Below are 11,655 nucleotides of genomic sequence, written 5' to 3' on the forward strand. Positions count from 1 at the left end.
TTGTTGTTATTTGATCTGAGAAATTATTTTAAAAGATGAAAGATGATGTGGTCAGTTATTACAATGCCTATAAAGCCCTCTTCAGATATTTCAGCATTGAGCCAGTGTGGCATAGTGATTTGAGTGCTGGATTGTGACTGGAGGACTGGATTTGATTTTTAGCTCGGCCAGGAAACCCACTGGGTGGCCTTGGGCAAGTCACATGCTCTCAGCCTCAAAGGAAGGCTATGGAGTTTATCAAATGGGAGGAATTGCTCTTAAATTTGAATGAAAAGAAAGTGGGGCCAGAATGCATTCACTTAAAGTCGCTAGTTTCGCGCAATTACGTGAATACGCATTGCATTCGAACTGGCTCCCCATTACCCGAAAATAGCATGCCATTGCCCGAATTTGCGTGTGGCAGTCTATCACGCAATAATGTGAAACCACATTATTGTGTTTGGACTGACTTCCCATTGCCCAAATTTGCGTGTAGTCGGTTATCACGCAATAACATTAAACCCCATGGTTGCATTCAGATTGCCATTGGATTATACTTCCAATTCCCCATGTCTGATAAACTCCAATGACAAACCGCCTCTGAACAAATCTTGCCATGAAAACCCCATGACAGGTTCACTTTAAAGTCACCATAAGTCAGAAACGCACCACATCACCACATATAGTAAAAGGCTGCATGGAAGCCCTTTTCTCCATTATTGAATCAATTATCTTCTGTACAGAGACAACTTTTTGAAAGGAAGAGGATCAGCGTGAATGATGGAAAGGCATAAGAGTGAGTTTTTTTCCCAGTGGGTAGCATCCTATTAGTGACACACCATATTCAAACGTAAATTGTGCAGTACATGCGGAGAAATTATTTTGAGATTTGCAATAGCTGTATTCAGCTGACAGCAGCAGAAGTGGAGCTGTGCATGCAGAACCATTGCACATATGGATGTACAAAAAGGGTACATTGTGCATTTCACATTGCACAACAAGGCCCATTCATGAACATGCTGTTGTTCTGCAAGGGGCGTTGTGTAGTACAGTACTAGTATAATTCTAACAGCTGTGACAATATAGAATTGTGGTCTAGGAAAGTTGAGCTGTATTCATAAATGAACAATATTACTGAAATGAACAAAATTGATTGAGCCCAAAGGTATGCTGCGAAAAAATGTACAGCAGCCACTGTGTGTGTGTGTGTGTGTGTGTGTGTGTGCTGTGTACCTTCAAGTCATTTCTGCCTCAGGTGACCCTAGGGGGAACCTATCATGGGGTTTTCTTGGCAAGATTTGTTCAGAGAAGCTTTGCCATTGCTTTCCCCTGAGGCAGCCATTTACACATTGCAACACAGAGAGAGCAAAGGCCAAAAGAGGGCACATATTTCCATGCAATTTGCATATGCTGATGTAAAGTTATAGATGCAAATATAAAAAAGAATGAAAAATATTTTTTAAAATTACTTTAAATAGAAATACAATCACATATACTACAGGAGTGGTGGGCGTGTTCTTAGGATCAAGGGATCAGTTTGACACCCATGGGAAGATCAGTTTTCAGGGATCAGTTTACCCCCCCTGCCTTGGGCTGACCAGACCCAAAAATTCTTGGGGGAAAGGTAATATAAAAATCATAACTAGATACCTTCAGTGTTTCACAGATGAAAACTGGGACATGTGAAACCAAGCAACTTCAGAGTGAGTCTGAATAACAAAAGTTAAAAATGAGAAAGAACACAGAAGCTAAGAAAGACTGCAGCAGTTTGCCTTTGTCCGAGCCTACTGGGAAGGCCAAGATTCTGCCCTCCTCTCCTCCCTCCCACCCTCACTGAATTAAATGAATGCCAACTCTTTTTGAATTTTGAACTCTGTTTGCGGCAATAGAAGGGAGCCAAGGACAAAGAGGGAAAGTGAGAGGAGGAGAGAGAAACTGGGACATTTGAACAATGGGGACTGTCTCTGACAAATCAGGGCAGTTGAAAGTATGGAAGTACAGTCAGTGCTCCATATCCATGGATTTTTTTATCCACTGATTCAAACATTCATGGTTTGAAAACATTTTTAAAAATGCAATCATTCTAAAAAGCAAACCTTGATCGTGCCACTTCATAGAAGGGATACCATTTTACTATTCCATTGTATTTAATGGGACTTGAGCATCCACCAATTTTGTTATCCATGGGGGTCCTGGAACCAAAGCCCAGTGGATACCAGGAGCTCACTGTACTTACCCTGCACCTGGTTCTAATGCAAAATAATTCCTTTTGGAGGCTTGCAGGAATGAAATTGTTGAAGGGTGTGTGGGATGAATCTTTTGGGGCAGAGGGGAAGAGATGAGCCTTAGAGGGACTGAAGACTCCAGGGTTTTCAGTCCCACCTGCGACTTCATGTGGCCCATGGGCAAACTTTGCCCACCACTTTAATAGAATCATTAAAACTGGTAACCAAGTGACCTCTGTGCTGCTCAGTCTCCTGCGGTGCAGATATCAATAGGCAACTTCCAAGCCCCCCTCTCTCTTGCTCTTCCTTTCGTAGGGTTCTTCAGTATTAATCTGGACTTGGACTGGGCACCTTCAAGTTGGATGACTGTCCTCTGATCAGAGTTCCCAGATCTCAGGGACTCTGTTCTCTGGTCCACAATGCAAGGGGAAGGAATCTCAGGGCAAGAGATTCCTTGAAATGTGTGTGTGTTCCTCATTTGTTAGACTTGGCATTTTTTTTTTAATTTGAAAGGCATACTCTGTGCAAGTGTAGTTGATGCTGCTTAATGTATTTTGCTTTATAGAAATCACCAGGTCTTGCTTCCCTGTGACATCGCAGCGAATAGTCCTTCAGTCTCAGGATTTGGTCCTGAAATCTCAGGGTATGCCTGATCTGGCAACCATACCTCTGATAGCCTTTCAAATAGACAAGAGTTCTCTGTGAAGCAGGCAACCCTAAGAAAAAGGATTGCCAGAAAACATAAATTCAGGAAGCAGATATATAAAAAATAAAATTAAGCAGGAAGGGGAGAACGGTGCCTGCCAAAGGCCACAGGGCAATTAAGGCTATATGGAAGGCTCGTGATACTAAATCAATGCTCCTTATGAAAAGTGTTTTTCCATCAAGAAGAGTACTGGTGTCATCGTTCTTTCCATCTACAAGATTATGCCTTGAAGCTAAGGAAATGAAACACTTTCTGCTTTTAATGATTAGGAAAAGCGTGTGGCCTTGGAACTAAGGATTTGGTAGGGTCTAAGGAGGGGACGAATCGTAAATGGAAGTAGCTCCATGGTTCAAGTGACTGGCACAATCGATCACTTCCTATCCCCCACCCACACTCAATTTATGTCCATTTCTGGAAACCACATCTGGAAGCCATACCGTACAAAGAGTGACTTAGGGAGCTGGGTAGGTTTAGCCTGGAGAAGATTAAGAAGTGATACAAAAGCCCTGTTTAAATATTTGAAGGGGTGTCATATTGAGGATGCAGGAAGCTTGTTTTCTGCAACTCCAGAGACTTGGGGGTTATTCACAGTGTGAAAATAATCTGGGATAAATGTGGGTTAAATCTCCATTATTCACACGCATCCCGAATGCACCCATTAAGTTGGAGGGGGGCTCCCAAAAAACTTCACTTAATCTGGGATAATTGATATCAGTTTTTCCCCTGAGTTTTTTAAAAAAGATCCTCACCATATGTAGTGTGAATAACCAATGTGTAGACCCAAATAGACTTGGGGTAAAACATTGCATACCAAAAAAAGGGGTTCGAATTCTTGCACATGCGAGCAACTGAACTTGCAAAGATGCAGATCGATGTGGATCGACGCAGTTCCATAGTGTGAATGACAAACCTGGAATGTGTGAGTAGGATAATTTGCATCGTCGCTAAAAAAATGAATGGCCACTAGGACCAGGAGCAGTGGATGCAAGCGACAGGAAAAGAGATTCCACCTCAACATTAGGAAGAACTTTCTGACAGTGAGAGCTGTTGACAGTGGAATATGCTGCCTTGAAGTGTGGTGGAGTCAACTTCTTTGGAGGTTTTTAAACAGAGGTCAGATGACCATTTGTCAGGGGTGCTTTGATTGTGAGTTCCTGCATGGCAGAATGATGTTGGACTGGAAGGTCCTTGGGGTCTCTTTCAACTCTATGATTCTATGATTCTATGACATGTGACTGAATGGGGATTTTCCCAAGAGGTACTCCAGTATGTATGTGTGTGTTTTAAAACTCCCAGTGCTTCCCACTGTCATTCAATGTGTATGACTGTTTCTGTGTCAGGCTGGTAGCCTAGAATGGTCCTGTCAGGTCAGCAGAAAAGTCCCATATAGGCCTCCACGAACCATTCCATCCCTGGAATGTCCCATTTTGAGACCTACTCTCTGCTAAAGGAATACTCAAAGTTCTTGGTGCCAAGCTGCTGTTTGCAAAAGGTTTAAGAAAATTTTAATTACAATATATACTAATCATTCATTTAAATATATAAATAAATAAACATGGAAAACTCTGAATTTAATTGAGAAATTCCCCATTCTGAATTCTACTTTCAGTTCTCCTACCAAAGAAATTGATGTACATCAAGGGATCTACCGGGATTCTTATTCAGCCATTGCATGTAAACTTGCCAGGGAATGAAAGAAATAAAAAATGAATGAATGCACAGATGGATGGATGGACTGAAGTTGTCCCAGAAATGGTTAATCGTGATGCTTCTCAGGCTGACAAACGTGAAGAGTTTTGTCTTACGTTTGTAATTGGGGATGATGCATGTACACTTAGAACAGCAAAAAGCATGAGAGCAACAGCAGAAATAAATGGTCCAAGAGGTCTTCAACTGAAAGTGAAGAGGAGCTTCTGACGCTAGCAAAGTAATTTGGTAAAACAGATGTCACTGGGGATCAAGATGCTCCCTGTTATGATTTTGTCAAACACAAAGATGTCTGTTGGACAGCAAGAAGATACACAGTAGGAGGAGGGATGCATAGCAGGTCCTTGGGGGATTACTGTTGTGAAAAGTCCATAGATCCCAGGGACAAGAGGAGTAGAAGAATCCCTGCTTCATAGCTTCATCCAGTCACATCCAGATTTTGGAAACATTCCTCATTGGGACTGGGGGCAACCAATGGCTTCCATGTTAGTAGAGTGATGAATCTGCTCCATTTTTTAGTCCAAATGTTAAAGGACCTATCCAATACACTGAACCTATCCCCCCCCCAACTGCTACAACCGTGTAGATACCCTGTGGTAGCAGTCAAAAAAAGTAGTCCTCCAGATGTTGAACTGCAGTTCCCAGCAATCACACCCTGGCCATGCTGACTAGAGATGCTGAGACTTGCAGTCCAACAACCACTTTGGCTTGATCCTACTGTACATCTATGCAAATGGACTTTTTTGGTCTGGTCCAACAGGGCCTGTCTTCATTACTGAGATGTTCCACAGGTATCTTTGTTGGGACATGTAGGAAAGCCTGGAAATAGATTGCGACCAAGATGATGATGTATTTAATGAGCATGTAAATGCTATCAGCTTGTACAAAAATGATTGCCTCTTACAATAGAGATGCCAAAATGAAATAAAGTATTGTACAACTAGGATTAGAGAGCCTGTAGGACATTGCTGTGGAACACTGGAAGTTATTCCAGTCTAGGAGGTGACAGCATCTTTCAGCACAGAATGTAATAAGGCTAATCGGTAATAAATATAAAATGATGAATAGTATAGGGTGTGATGTATATACCCTATCTTATCTCTCCTGTTATTTCTGACTTCCTCTGACAGCAACTACAATTTAATTCATCTGAGTAAGCACACAATATGAAGCAGATGGTTTCTAATGGAAAGGAGGGAACCCTTTTGCCTATAAAATAACACTTTAGAAGGACTAATGGGAGAGAATATTCTAGGTATAGAGATCTTCTGTTGCAATCTTTTCAGCTACAACCAATCACCTGCATTTATTTTTTCACTTTTTCTAAAAAAAGAAGAAGAAGAAGAAGAAGAAGATATTTGTTGTTAATATTGGTTTTCTCTCATAATATAGCATAATATAGTGGTGGCACAGTGGGTAAATGCCTGTACTGCAGCCATTCACTCGAAACCACAAGGTTGCGAGTTCAAGACCAGCAAAAGGGCCCAAGCTCGACTCAGGCTTGCATCCTTCCGAGGTCGCTAAAATGAGTACCCAGACTCTTGGGGGCAAATTAGCTTACTTGCTAATTAGCTTACTTGCTGTTCACCACTATGATCTTTGGAATAGTGGTATATAAATAAAACAAATTATTAATTATTATTATTATTATTATATGTTTGCCATCCAGACAGAGATTAAAACAAATGCTAGAAAATGGCCTCTGAAATGCACTTGTCTGTTCCAAACTGTTGTAGAAACACAATGGATTTCAAGAATGGTTCTTGGTAAACATGACACCCAGAGGTTGTTCAGATGGTGAAAATAATCCAGGATTAATCCGGGTTGAATTTCCATTGTTCACCTGAAACCCGAATGCCAAAAAACCCACTTAACCTGGGATAATCGATATTGGGTTTTTCTCCCAAGTTTTTTTTTTTATAGATTCACATCATAAGCAGTCTGAATAACCAATCTGAACAGACCTGGGATAATTTGAGATTAAACTCTGCATGCCTTGAACGTATTTTAAATATATTTGCATAGTCAACTCCATGTTTATTCAAAACCTGGCACACATGAGCAACCAAACTCCCAGGAATGTGCATAGATGCAGATCCAGAGTGTGAATAACACACCTGGAATGCATGAGGTCATTCACATCATCTTTCTGGTTTAATCTCTTTTTAGTATTACTATGTTTTTATACTGGGGGAGAGATAGAGGTTTTTAGAATTTTTAACTGTATCACGTTTTATTGTTGTAATCTGCTTGGATTCCAAGTGATTAAGCGGAATACAAATTATTATTGTTGTTATTATTATTATTTCACTAAAAAGACATCTGAATGACCCCCCGGGTGATTAGTTGCTTATGCTATGGATATGAGAGCTGTATTTAAACAGGTGAGTGGGGGAAAATACTGGTTATCTAAATGGGTTTATTGAGGTATGCAATCTGCCATGGAAAGTTTAAAACAAAAAACAATACATCAGTCTGTTGGAATGGTAAGTGAAATGTCAATGGATGGATTGGATCTAGAAGTTTGAATACAGTTCAGTTAAAAGCATGTTTTCACTGCAATATATCTTTTGCTGTTTACTTTGACATGCTTCTTTCATTCACAAACTTTTCTGAAAATGCTTACATAAGGTGTAGAGCTAGCCCAAGAAAGCTATCAGAGATGTACTTTGTAAAGCTTCAGGAATGTGTTCTTGATCAGAATCTATCAATGACAAGGAATAAAGCTTATTAGTAAAAGGAAACCATGCCAGTTTTTTGGGGTGGGTTTTTCAGGCTATGTGGCCATGTTCTAGAAGATGGCCACATAGCCCAAAAAACCCACAAAAAACTATGGATGCCGGCCATGAAAACCTTCGACAAACCATGCCAGGGTTTTGTTCTTCAATTATAACTGATGAATATACCAGGATTTGTTGCAATTCTTTAGGGAAGAAAGTGGGCTATCAAATCAACAAACGTTTCTCGACAACTCTCTCATTTTGTAAAAACATTTTTTTACGGCATCTGTTCTTGTTTTCCAAAGCATTATGTTGGAGACCAGGTTTGGAGAAGTTACTTTTTTGTAACTTCTAGGCACATACTGAATTCGCAGTCCCCATAAATAATTTTTTGAAACTGCTATTGAAGCTTTGGCATGTCCTGTCTTCTAGGAGTTGGTGAGAACTTTAACCAGTTTGTTTTTTATACAACCCTTCCAAAAGCTGCAATTTTCTTCATAAATGCAGCATTAAAAACTCAAGAGATTAAAACAATTCAAATATAAGAGAAAACAGAGTTTTCACCCACCCAGCAAGATTGTTTGAATGCTTAGTTCTTGTCTGGCTTTTGGTCTCAGTTTAATCAATCATGCCACGTTGTGATGCTGAATAAGGATTACCCCTGCTTTTTCTTAATTTTAACCCTTTTGCCTATAAAACCACCACTTTAGAAGGACTAAAGCAGATAGGAACAATATGATCTTCTCTATGCTGATAATATATCTTTATCTTTTGAATTTGGCCAGTACAGATGATTGAGAATCTCATTCAGTTCGGTTTAAATAAAAAATTACCAACACTCACAGATTTCTTCATAGTGTGTGCGTTGTGTGTCTTCAAGTCATTTCTGATTTATGGCAACCCTAAGGCAAACCTGTGATGCGATTTTCTTGGTAACATTTGTTCGAAAGAGGTTTGCCATTGTCTTCCCCTGAGGCTGAGAGCATGCAACTTGCCCAAGATCACCCAGTGGGTTTCACGGCCTGGTCTCCAGAGTTTTAGTCCAACGCTCAAACGACACCTAGAACAAACCTCAAAACCTCTATTTTCCTCTGCAGTCCCCTCAAAATGGCCACAAAAATTGCTAAGAGGGACAGAAGCAGATTGTTGTATGACTTCTTCTAGCTATTTCTAGGAGAAATGAAGATGAAAAGGTCAGTGGAAGACCACTACATCATTTCCAGTTGCCATATTGAGAGGAGAGAATTAGAAAATGAGGGTATTTGGGGGATATAGTACAGGGTCCTGGAGTGTTTGTGGGATGAAAAGGAGGCATTTTTGCATGTTTTCTCATGTTTGGGGGGCTTTCTGTGTGGTTTTGGGCAAATTTTGCTCCCAAATCACACCAAAATGTTTTTTTTCCCCCAATGGGTGTCCAAGGGTTTTGAGGGACTACTGTGGGGCTTTAAGGCCGCAAAAACTGTTGGTCCGACAGTGCTCCCTTCAGATTAAATTGTTTCTAAATCCAAGACCTTTGAAATGTAAACATGTGTACTATACAGCTACGATGCACAGAAGAAACCATGCCAGGGCTTTGCTTTTCAATTGTAACTGGTGAATATGCAATTGATGGACATCTCCTGTATCAGAAGAGCCTATGCAAGGCTAGCACCGGAGCTGGGGAAGAGGGCTCTCCAGGTGTTTTGGGCATCAATTTCCAGAATCCCCAATGGCAGGGGAGAGATTATGGGAGCTGTAGTGCAAGACATCCAGAGAACCCCAAAGTTCCCTACTCCCTGCACTGGGCATTTGCCATGAACACAACCATGGTCAAGACTCCATCAAACCATAGGGAATTATTAGTGTTTTGTGTACAGCAGGGGTAGGCAACCTTTTTGAGCCAGGGGCCAGGTTGCTGTCCCTCAGACAACTGGGGGGAAGCCAAAAATAATAAGTAAATAATTTGTTAAAATTAAATAAAAATAACCAGGACAAATGTAGACAAAATTTTCAAATGGAAGACACTTTTTAAAAAAAAATGGAGGACATGCCAAAAAATTTGCTGATTTGTAAAAAATGTTAATATAATGCATGGGTCTGAGGTCGAGAACAATTGCCCACCAAGGCCCCAGTGGCAATTGGCGGCAGGACCAGGCTGGGGCCGGTCCCAAGACCTTGCCGGGCCGTATCCGGCCCACGGGTCGCAGGTTGCCTACCCCTGGTGTACAGTATCAGAGATCAACAGCAGAAAACCCTGTATGTATGCCACTCAAGGGGTGTGTATGCCAGTAGTTTTTGCCCCATGAAGTAGAGGTTTATGCCATCTATTTTTTTAAATGTTCTATTGGGCCTCAAGTCTTAACATTTCTACTGAAAATGGGAGATTAAGAACCACAAATGATGTCACCAGTTTCTATTTCAGAGCATCAGAAGCGCAGAAGTGAAGAGGTACTTGCAGCAGTAAATGTCAGCTAAGTTATTACATGGCTGCTTTCCCCCTTGGCCCTTATTTCAACTGTTTTGGCTAGGTCAAGCTGTGGAAGAGTAGGAAGCAGCATTTCCCATGGAATTTAATCCAAATCCCCTCCTCCAGGTATTGCTGATGTGCCTTTTTCTCCTATGCTTTGCAAAGTTGTTCCTTTACCAATAGTAACCACATTTAGCCCAACTCTTTTTTGGATTACAACTCTCAGATTCCCCCAGCCACTGGCTCCAGAGACTGATCTCAGTCAGAAGTGTATTTTGCCATACTAGTGGACCCTAAAACTTAAGATAGCTCCAAAGAACAACTGGTGCAGTCTTTCCCATCCCACTAATGGAACACTTAACATCCCACGGCAATTGTTGCTGTCTTAACAGCGTGCAGTGTTACATATATCATCAAGGAGCGACAGAAGTTTATTGAATGGCCAATGTTGCTTACATCTTAAAGGCAAAATTCCTTTCCTTGCAAGAACAGGTCAAAGGATGGGCAGAATGTAGATTTGGATCTGCCAGTCAATATATAAGTGATTTGAAGTAGACCACCAAAAATGTGAGGCTCCCAACTCTTTAACAATGGCAGTAATAAAAGGACTCCTCTCTCACTATAAATTGTACTTGTTGTGTGCCTCCAAGTCATTTTTGACTGATGGCAACCCTAAGTTGAACCTATCATGGGGTTTTCTTGGCAAGATTTGTTCAGAGGGAATTTGCCATTGCCATCCTCTAAACCTAAGGGAGTGTGACTTGCCCAAGGTCACCCAGTGGGTTTCCATGGCTGAGCTGGGATTTGAACCCTGGTCTCCAGAGCCATAGTCCAATGTTCAACCCACTATGCCACGCTGGCACTACTACTGAGGTATTGTACTCCTGAAAGGGAAAAGAGGCTTGGGAACTACTAGGAGCGGATTTTGGGGGGGAGGGAAGGGACCATGAGCTGATTCTGACACTCAAAACATATTCCTGGGCTTGTAATTCTTTCATGCTAAGTAAATTTCTTTGTACTAGACTGTGGCTAGTAAAGAAAAAACAAGTAGATCCTATAAGAGAGAGAACTATCCAGGCCTAGAATAGGATAACGGGCTGGCACGGGTACATCTAAAAATGTTGCTGCCCTTAGATTTCAGGACTGGAACAATTACATGGATGACTCTGGAAAATGTGTTCTCCAGTGTCTAAGGTAGGCAGATAAATTCCCAATTCGAAGCAGAAAATCAAGACACAGCACCCACTGAAAGGATGACTTTCACCCTTCAGTCCTCCACAAGGTTTGGACTTTTACTACCACAGTGGAACTCCCTTTCGCAGGAGATCCAGTTAGCTGCCTCCTTGTTGTCTTTCTGCAAACAAAGACCTTTTTATTTAGGCAGGCCTTTGATTCTTAGACCACACAGTAGTACAGTGGTACCTCGGGATACGAAATACCCAGGTTACGAAATTTTCGGGATACGAAAAAATCCCATTGGAAATCATTGTTCCGGGTTACGAATGTTTTTTCGGGTTACGAAGAAAATTTTTGGTGCTTTTCGGCGTTTTTTCGCACGAAACGCGGCTTTTCCCCATTAGCGCCTATGGCAATTCGGCTTACGAAGGCTTTTCGGGTTACGAAAGCGGCCGCGGAACGAATTACTTTCGTAACCCGAGGCACCACTGTACAATGTTTAAAGTAGTGTGCCCTGTTTGCCACCCACCCCACTCCACCCCACCCCCCGTATTAAACTACCTTAAACTACTTTAACAATGTGTTTTTTAATATAATTGTTATTTAATTGTTTTTGAAGTGTTAAAACTACCTTTTGTATTAGCATTTTGTAAGCCACCTTGGGTCCCAGGAGAAAAGCCAGGTAGGTATGTATAA

Source organism: Sceloporus undulatus, chromosome 2 (genome assembly GCF_019175285.1).
Source record: "Sceloporus undulatus isolate JIND9_A2432 ecotype Alabama chromosome 2, SceUnd_v1.1, whole genome shotgun sequence".
Classification (NCBI taxonomy): Eukaryota; Metazoa; Chordata; class Lepidosauria; order Squamata; family Phrynosomatidae; genus Sceloporus; species Sceloporus undulatus.